The following is a 10,731-nucleotide window of genomic DNA, read 5'->3' on the forward strand; positions in this document are numbered from 1 at the left end:
AACTTCCAAAGGGTCCAAAAACAACTGCCACCACTGACCATCGACGGCGATGCTGTGGAGAGAGTGAGCAGCACCAAGTTCCTTGGAGTGCACATCAGCGACGACCTCTCTTGGACCACCAACACTACATCACTGGCGAAGAAGGCCCATCAGCGTCTCTACTTCCTGCGCAAACTAAAGAAGGCAAGTGCTACACCCTCCATCATGACAACATTCTACAGAGGAACCATAGAGAGCGTCGTGTCCAACTGCATCACAGTGTGGGGAGGAAGCTGCACGGAGAAAAACAGGAAGACACTCCAGCGTGTTGTGAACACAGCGAAGAAGATCATTGGAGTACCACTCCCCTCCCTGCAGGACATTTACACCACACGCCTCACCCGGAAAGCACTGATGATCATCAAAGACACAAGCCACCCTGCACACAAACTGTTCAGCCTCCTGCCCTCTGGAAAGAGGTACAGGCGCCTCCGTTCCCGTACCACCCGGCTGGCGAGCAGCACAATGCACCAAGCGATCAAGATGCTGAACACTCAACCCACTCTCCCTCCACTGTCAGCCTCTAGCCAGCAAGGCCACTGCCACCCCCCCCCCCCCCCTCCACTGTCAGCCTCTAGCCAGCAAGGCCACTGACAACCCCCCCGCCTCACCCCCACCACCATATCTGCGACTGAACATTCCACCTGCACTACTATACTTGTGTCTGAACTTTCAACCTGCACTAACTCAAAACATGCACACACACACACACACACACACACACACACACACACACACACACACACACACACACACACACACACACACACACAAGCACACTGCACTTTCTGCACTAAACCCAAACATACACACACTGACACACACACACACACACACACACACACACACACACACACACACACACACACACACACACACACACACACACACACACACACACACACACACACACACACAGACACACGAACACACACACAAGACGCACACCGCACCTTCTACCTGCACTAAACACATACAAACACACACACACACACACACACACACACACACACACACACACACACTGCTGCTGGTGTACTTGACAGACCTTTTTATATTTATTTTCTTCAAAATGCTACTATTACCATGTCAGAACGCTATAAAGGACTCTTTTTAGGAAAAGCACAAAAACACAACAAATACCTCTTAATGTATGTCCTCTACAAGTCTTCTGTTGTCCAGTCTTGCACTTTAAATGTCTGTATGAGCACTGTCTATGTCCATACTGTCTTAAGTCCATGTATAAGTACTGTCTATGTCTACACTGTCTATGTCCTTACCTTAATTAGTCTATGTCTGTATGGGAAAGCAAGAAATGTAATTTCAAATTCTTTGTATGACCAGTGCATGTAAAGAAATTGACAATAAAACCTACTTGACTTGACTACAGGATTCCTTTAGGATTTCAATGTTCCTATAGGATTATTTGTTCCAAAATCTGATAGAAATCCAATAGGATTCTGATGGGATAATTCCTATAGGATTTATATTCCTATAGGATTTATTCTTATAGGATTTCTATTCCTATAGGATTTATTCTTATAGGATTTAAATTCCTATAGGATTTATTCTTACAGGATTTCTATTCCTATAGGATTTGTATTCTGTGGGATTTATTATAATAGGATTTTAAAACATAGTTCACATAAACATAAAGCAAAAAAACAACACAGCAAATGAAATGGTCATATGCGAAATATATTTATTATTTCATCATTTGATCATTGTGTGGGTGTCATTTTTGCCTCATCTGAACAGTCCTATGCCATTGCTTGCTTGATCATTGAAGTGTCCACATCAAATTTGTTTGTGAAGTAGTCTGAAAAACAAACAAACATACAGAGCAGACCAACACATGGAAAATTAAGACATGAGAAAATACATAGGCCTACTGAACAGACTTTAAAACCCTATTGAGAATCTGTGGCATGTGCGGGAGAGGGTTTTTTGTGTTGTTGAAAACAATGAGTGTAGCATGGATGGAAATCTTGTGACATTGTCAGACATTTACAGTGCATCCCGTAGGCTAAGTAATTCACATGTTTTGAGTGTCATGGGAAAAGCTACCTGTTTGTACTTTTGCACATAATTTTTTTTTGTCTAATGGGGTGTTGTGTGTACAATTTTGAGTAAAAGAAAGGCAAGCTGAGAAAGGAATTGAATCCATTGTGAATAAGGCTGTAACATAACAATGTGTGGAAAAAGTGAAGTGCTGACAGTACTTGCTGGATGTACTGTATAAAAACTATTCCTTGTCTGAGAACTTTGCTGTTTATGTAAGCAAGGTATTGTAGTAAAAAGGTACTCACTTATGAGGTTTTTTTTGTTGAATTTTACTGGTGGTTTTCCGCTATATGAGTGCATGGCTAGGACCTGCCTTCCAAAAACTGCCAACATATGGTCTGTCCCCCTCCTGGGGTCACTTCTTGTGGTTGTCTGTGATCTCTGTTGTCGGGCCTACTTGAACCTAAAACAAAACCAAAGCACAGGAAGAGAATAGTTACACTAATTTTAATGAACACCAAAACATACTCTTGGCAGAGTTGTGATTACCTCATTCACTCTTTTTTTTTCTTTCTTAAAGCCCATAGACTCTTAAGTTTTAACTCCAAGATGTATTCTAGATGATGAGTGACAGTATAGCAATCATTTCTGAATGTTAAGCAGTCATGCAATAATGCCACCAGGTCACATTTAACTTAATTATGATCTTATGTGTAGTTTTAGACTTACCGTTTTTCTTGCTATTCTCAAGTATTTCCATCTGGCACCAAGAAGGCTGATGTTCCTGTTTGTTTATCTGATTTTGACTTGTAGTGAATTCACTGTGAAAACAAGAGGGACCCATTCAGTGAAGGCAATATGAACTCAGGAGTTGCACTTATATTAAAAGTGATATAACTTACATTATAAAATGATAATGGCGTGGCATCTGGGGTCAGCGGTCCCAGAGCTTATTCTCGCTGCTCCCATTTCCCCACATTGTAAAGAAAGTATTCAAATATGCTCTATGTTCAAGAACTTCTTGTAGCCACATTTCCGAGTAAACTAAGAGAACATGCCCTTCCTCCCGCCATGGGACATAGGGCCTAAATTTGAATAAATTCTTAGAAATGTGGGAACATGGGCCAGCAGGTATAAGCTGCGGGACCAATGGGCTGTGAGACCAATGGGCCTAAAAATGAATGTTAAGTCTTAGTGGGGACCACTCTGTGGGAACATATAGACATGCACCCGTGGCATAGCACTTAAAAGTTGAGGGCTACTATGGATGCCAGGCCATTATCATTTTATCTTACTTCCAGTGTTGGGCAAGTTACTCAAAACAGTAATGCATTACTGATTACATGTTACTGTCTTTTCAAAATAATCCCTTACACTTCACTATTACCATATTTGACATGTAAGGCATTGCACTACTTTTGCATTACTTTAGTTACTTTCCCCAAAAGAACTGTTGGCCTAAATATGGATCTGGAATATGGAAATTTATCACAGTGTAAATCAAGCTCATGAGTCATGACCTTTTCACCTCCCATCCAGGAGGTGTTTTTGGCAGCATGTAGACTAAACTACCAGGTTCAGGAATAGCCTCTTTCTGACCCACCACACTGAATAAATCCCACTAAAATCCAGGACATTGTAATGTGTTGTAACTTCAGTTATTTAGCATGGTAAGTAAGAAAAATGCCAGATTTTGCCCTGTAATGCCTTACATTGCTGTTTGCATTACAGCAAAAAGTAATGCATTACAACAATTAATTACTTTTGTAATGCATTACTGCCCAACACTGCTCACTTCAAATGTCCAGTGGGAAAATGGGGAGATAACACTGAGGTGGTAAAGGCTGTGATGTGTGCTTGCAGTGGTGCATAGCAAGTTTGACAAAGAATAGATTATCATGATAAACTTACCGTAATGTCCTTTCAGTCAGTCATCATGGGCCACTTGAATGGTTTGACAGCCCCAACTCCAGCAGGAAACTTGAGGACGTTACTGCAGAAATAGACCTACATTTTAGACTGCAACGTTGTCAGACTATAAACACACGACCAACATACAATGTGATATTGCAAACCATACAATATAAATCCAAATAAAAACTCACCTGCTTGCTGGGTAGGCTACGTTTCACACGTTAGCAAACTTGCTAACGGTAAAGTTACGGCGGCACTTCAGAAGTCGGATATCGATTAGTAAACGCGTTGAAGAGGTCCTTGAAGTGACAGTATTACAGGCAAACATTTCGGCAAGTTAATTAAACGTTTTTGTTCTTTTTTTTAATCAAGCCCGAGTTACATCTCTAGTCCAATAGCTACCTGAAAACGGTTGAATATGCGACTGCAACGTCTGCGTTTGTTTCCCTTGACAACCAAAATCATTTCAAACTTAGCTGCGCTCGCTTAGCTGTGGAATCTTGTAAATCCTATAGGATTTTCTAATCTTATAGGAGACAATGAAAATCCTATTGGAATGTATATAAATCCTATAGGATTTTCGTAGACCTATAGAATCTTAAGGGTAAAAACAAAAATCCTATTGGATTTTAGATGAATCCTATTGGATTTTCAGAATCCTATAGGAAAAACAGAAAATCCTAAAGGATTTTTTGATAAGGGAGGGTACCTCAACTATGGTGAGAGATAGTGGGGCAGGACCAAAACACATTCACAATAATAAACAAGGTTGGGGGAACATCAGGAGCATGTCTAAGGAACCAAATATGCAACCAACAAGGTTAAGGGAACCATATGGGAATGGCAAGGGAACAAACATGACATGAACAGGAATAAAGTGACGGTGAGAGAACAATAAGGGAACGGAATGGGAACTTCACATATAACATTCTAGCAACGAAAATTAAACTTTCCTGCCAACCAAGTGAGAACGGAAAAATAACCAAACATGACTCTCTGGGGACGTACCCAGAACTAAACTGGAACCAAGGGCTTGTGTTCCAGGAACCTTCTTAGAACTAAAAATTGTTAGTAGGGTTGCCTCTGCTAATATAAAATGATGTTTGAAAAGGGCATAGGTTTTGATCGAGCATTAATTTCTATTAGAGGGAAAAAATGAGCTGGTCTACTGTAGCTATTCATTCATTCAATCTGTCAGGAAATAGTAGGATTTTCTGCTCGTCTGTTCAAGAGGTCCAAGCTATGACGATATATTTTTCATATGCATGACTATAGGCTACCAATCTAAATTTATGAGGAGGAAAAAAGGCCACTTTACTGGAAGCATCTAATGCACACTCCATGAATTAACAATGTTTATGCTTACTTTGTCTAATTTAGCCTATACATTATGATTATGTAACTTAGGCCTCTAGTCTTATGTGAATCATTGTGCAAGTTTTATCCTGAAAATCTGTTTTGTTGCATGTGTTATATGGGGCCAACACAATGTGCTGAAAAGTATTGTGTGCTGTCTGAGTGAGCTAACAGTTGTTTTTTTTATGATTGTATGATCACCAGTGTTGTTCTCTGCTTCTCTTCTAGCTTTCATCCGGAACCATCAGATGACCTAGAGGCCTGCATCACCGAACTCAGGTCAGCTGCCCGATACGGGTAGAGGACGAGTGGGCGGACCAAGTGGAGGAGGCTGAGGAGGAGGAGGAGGCGGAGGCGGAGGAGGAGGGGGAGGCAGAGCACGGGCATCAGCTTCCAGGAGGAGTTGGGTCACAACAGCCTGGTACCAACTATTACAACACACCAGACACACCAAACCAGCTACCACCATTCACACCCCTAAGACCACCAGGCTTACACCTGCCTGCAACACTCCTCAGGGGTGCAATGAGCTACGCTCTTGATTTTTTAAAGTTGTTTTTTACAGTGGAGGTCATGACACAGATTGCACAGCATACCAATGCATATGGTTGGGGTGCTGTGCTGCATAAGCCAACATATGCCAACAAGCATGGCGAGTGGGTAGATACCACAGCAGAGGAGCTCTACAAGCTGGCAGGACTTTTATTGTACATGGGATTAGTAGACGTCAGCCCTACCAGTCGTTACTGGAGCAAAAAGAGCTGTATCATGGTCTGTGGGGACGTTCTTTTATGACACGCGACCGATACAAGGCCTTGATGGCTATGGTCCATATCGTAGACCCTGCTGAAAGTGACTCAGAGATGCTGTCCAAAATCTCCACCTTCATGGCCCACATCAAAGACCGGTGCATGAGTCTTTATCAGCCATTTCAGCAGGTTGCTGTTGATGAACGCATGGTAAAGTCTAAGCATCGCTCTGGAATTCGACAATTTATGCCAAACAAACCAGTAAAGTGGGGAATCAAATTGTGGGTTTTGGCAGACAGTGCCAACGGGTATTCATACGATTTTAATGTGTATATTGGGAAAAGAGCTGGTCATAAAGTGTCTGAAAATGGTTTGGCCTATGACACGGTGATGTGTTCAAGCCTCCAAAGAGGGAGCAAGGAGCTTTTCACACTGTGCACCTACCAAAATTTAGCACTACCAAGCGTAATTGTAAAGTGTGCTATGCGAGGACCAAGAAGGAATACAAAGTATATTCTTTCTGTGATGCACCTCAATGTAAAGTGTATGTGGGTAGATGACGGATAGGCAGCAAATAAACATTTTTTTCACTAAACATTGTTTATGAGGGAAAAAAGGTATATGTGTACGTGGTGCAGCAATTACTCTTTAAAAATATCCAAGTGGACACAATGTTGGTCTAATCATTGATTATTTAGTTACGTTGCTAAAGCAATTTGCTGAAAATATGTCCTTTGGTGTGACGATGGAGTTTTATGAACATTGTTACACTCTTCATATTTATTGCAATTTTTTAAAGTCTTAATTTAATGAGAAATTACCATTGAAGTACTTTTCCCCCATTACATGTCAGATTATTAGAAACATTTCAGGAACAACAGGGATATCTTTCTTTTAAATGTTCATAATTGTCCGAATTGATCCTAACTTTTCAGGGACGATACTTTGTTCTTCCCAAATGCAATATTCATTGTTTGTGAAAAATATTGTTTAGCTCAAACAAACATTTGAGCGTTTAAAACATGTCACACCGTAGGACATTCATGTCACGCTAAAGGACAGAAATGCAAAACTGAGCCAGAAACAAATATATCAACATGATTATTTTGTCTTTTGATCATAATATAATGTTGTAGTCAATATGGACCTACACTTTACACTTATAAGTCTTTGAATCGTCGATTATCAGCCTATCGTAACTCTTGTGGTCATTGAATGTAACCTGCAGAGCTCACAAGACTCATACTGAAGTGTGACCTTGGCATGACCATCACACTTTTGTAGGTATGCTATGACTGTCACACCATTGAACCTGTAGTGTGTAGTGGCCAGTGCCTGTATGGTACAGTATCTCAAGCTGGACAGCACATGTATGCTGTATATTGAGCTCTCCACAGCATACTTTATTCATCTACACTCCTCTACATACTCTCTCACTGATCTTTCCTTCACTGTTACCGTTATATTTTATGGTTTCAAAGCACCATTAATGACATTTTATATCATTTGATAGTATCTAAAATCAATAGCAAATATTCATCAACAATGCATCAAAGTATACATTCCAAAGGCCAATAAAGGAATAAGTAATTTGAATACACAATATTTATCTAGTCAAACAACAAAACAAAAACAATATGTACTACCAGTTGTTTTAAAAGCTATTTCTCAAATATCTAGTCCATTGGTGTGACCTGTTTGTCCTTTGGTGTGATACTCCAAAGTGTCACACCATAGGACTTTTACCATCACACCATAGGACTTTTGAGCTTTTGAGTTAATTTAAAGCCATGTCGCTGCCAACAGAAATACAATTTCACCTTTAGTAAGATGCATTTTCATACATCTACATAAGAAAATATAAAAGATGAAAAATATACACTATTGTCAAAATGTATTTTATGGCTGTCACACCAAAGGACTACAAAACTAATACATCTTGTGGTAGCAAAGTGATTAACTTTTAAATTGATTAACTGAAGAACTCTGAGAGAAACATCTAAAATCCACCCTTGCCATTGGCTTCTTAAAGGGCTAAAAGTGCCCGCACCAACTTTGACATCGTATAACTCCTGAATTACTTAAGCTATGACTAGGAAACTTTGTGACTTTTCCTAAATTGAAGTTGGCTTCAGTGTGATACCAAAAGATTAGGTTTATCATTTTTGTTGTTGCCATGGCAACGGTTTTCTGACAGGTACGTCTGACAGAAAATCACTGATCTGAGTCTCATCAGTGTACCCTCCTTATTGCGTACTACTTATTGTATAGCTATTCCATTACATTAGCATAACTTAACCAAATATAATATTTGCTAAATTAATTATTATAAAATGTTGCTAATTTATGCTAATTTATGCTAATTTGATGACATCATCAAATACCTACTTTTACCTTTCCCAATGCAAATTTCAGCTCAATTTTATTTCTTCTTTTTATTTCTCATTGCTTGTGTGTCTTATGTAGATCATGGCCTGCAAATTTGGTAATAATATATCCTGTTGTTGAGGGCTGAATGCTTGCGGCTATGTTATACGAAACTGAAGCCGCTTTGCCATCTACGACGTGATTTTGTCACACAATTTTTCATATTTTTTTACATTTTCATTAGCATCAGAAACCCTTGTCTACATTTGAAGTGGTCTGATGCACATAATAACTACAATTGATGTGCATTACCCAAGTTAGATGGAAAATACATCACGGTGACATTTTGGGCAATAAAACCAGGAAGTGACGTCATAATGACGTCATAATACCCAATAATGACACCAAACTGATGTCAATCATAGATTTTGGGCTGACGATCATCTCCTCCGAGTTTGGTGGTCATACGACATTCGGTTCCTAAGTTATGAGGTGGGGGCCAAAAGAGCCCCCCCCCCGGTCCCAGGAATGCCAAAAAAGCCCGGTCTGGATAGGGTTAATATGGAGAACAAGGTTTGCCTCAGTCACACCATAGGACAAATGTGACATTTGACTCAAAATTAAGTATACTTATTTAAGCTCTGGATTTATTACACATTACTTTTTCACAACAACGATATTAGTTTAATCATTTAAAGCATTGACAATTTTGAAAGCATGAATTTACTTAATTTTAAGAGCCTGTGACAGCAAAATTTACACGCCACGTCATCTACCCATTTACACTGTACAGCACTTTGGCACAGCCAAGACTATCACAAGGAATTGTGAGACAGTGTGTTTCTTGTAAATGTGTTCTGTTTGGGGAGAGCAGATTGTCACTATTATTATTTTATTTATTAATTTCAGTGTTATTTATCTATGAATATCTATTTATAAATGTACATATTTCTATGAAGCAATCTATGCATTGTTTTTCCATTGTTATTAACAACAACAACAACAACAACAACAACAACAACAACAACAACAACAACAAAAAGGGGGTGGGGGGTGGGGGGGGGTCATCTGTATTCATCCAATTGTCCAATATATCCATTGTCCTGTTTCAATCCAAATAATATCAAATATTTTTTTACAAACAGGAAGCAATAAAGAAATGGTTTATTGCACCAGATTTTGTTGCAATTTTGTATTCACTTCTAGTGCATAGCTAGTCCTTTCTTGTGGTAATGTGAATGTCAGTAAAATAATTCTCGCAGCATTCTAAATTAATATAACTGTTTTTTTTGCACCCATAACTAAATGTATCATTTTGAACAGTATGTCCTAGCCACATAAACTTAATATCTTTATGTAGCACACAAAATTCTGATCATTTGATACACTCTATATTTTTGTCTATCTAGTACAGAAATATGTCAAAAAAAGGATTTATGTCTGGAATTTTCCTTTTTTTAACGGATTTTTGTACAAGTACCAACTGATCTTTGTCAAGATATTTCATTAATGAATGAAAACTATATGCTGAAATGTATATCATTTTGTAGCCCTGGTTCTCCTGATTACAATGGTATGTAGAACACATTTGATGTATGTAACACAACTTAGAAACTCTGAACTGAATTTTATGGAAGGTCTTCATGCAGCTCCACAAAATAGAATCTTTATCATCGTCGCCAAAGGGTTAAGGTGGCTGTTGCAGAGACTTTTGATCAAGACATATGTGTTGTTTGTATTGATATATTTTAGGTGTACTGTCTGTTGTACATCTTGAGGGAATAAATTAACAACATTGTAGCAGGCTTTATTGTAATTGTATTGTATTTTTGTATTGTAATTGTGTGTGTGTGTGTTGGGGGGGCAGGTTTTACTCTAACTACTCTTTGTCATCCAAACTGTAAACTGGAGACACTAGAGTAAGCAACACAGGGTGACACTGTGTGTGTGTGTGTGTGTGTGTGTGTGTGTGTGTGTGTGTGTGTGTGTGTGTGTGTGTGTGTGTGTGTGTGTGTGTGTGTGTGTGTGTGTTGTGTGTGTGTGTGTGTGTGTTGTGTGTGTGTGTGTGTTGGGGGGGGGGGGGTGCATTATCTTCCTTAGCATTACATGTATAATATTTATTGATACTGAGGAGACATGTGCATTTGAGTACCCATAAGGGGTGGTATTATATGTATCATATTAATTTATATACTGAGCGGACATGTGCATTCTAAGTGTCTGTGTGTGCAGTATTATATGTATAATATTTATTGATATACTGAGCGGACATATGCAATCGGGTACCCATAAGGGGTGGTAT

At 39.2% G+C, this 10,731-nt stretch overlaps 1 long non-coding RNA gene across 1 annotated transcript; it reads right to left on the reverse strand.

The window, feature by feature from the left end:
- Positions 1-2,416: 2,416 nt before the first annotated feature.
- Positions 2,417-4,385, reverse strand: LOC134443931 (uncharacterized). The gene is made up of 4 exons (XR_010033785.1): positions 4,149-4,385; positions 3,955-4,036; positions 2,773-2,864; positions 2,417-2,506 (listed from the first exon to the last, which is right to left on the reverse strand). It is a non-coding gene; the product is annotated as an uncharacterized LOC134443931 (long non-coding RNA).
- Between the last annotated feature and the right edge of the window lie 6,346 nt (positions 4,386-10,731).

Source organism: Engraulis encrasicolus, unplaced genomic scaffold, assembly GCF_034702125.1.
Source record: "Engraulis encrasicolus isolate BLACKSEA-1 unplaced genomic scaffold, IST_EnEncr_1.0 scaffold_39_np1212, whole genome shotgun sequence".
In the NCBI taxonomy this organism is placed as follows: domain Eukaryota; kingdom Metazoa; phylum Chordata; class Actinopteri; order Clupeiformes; family Engraulidae; genus Engraulis; species Engraulis encrasicolus.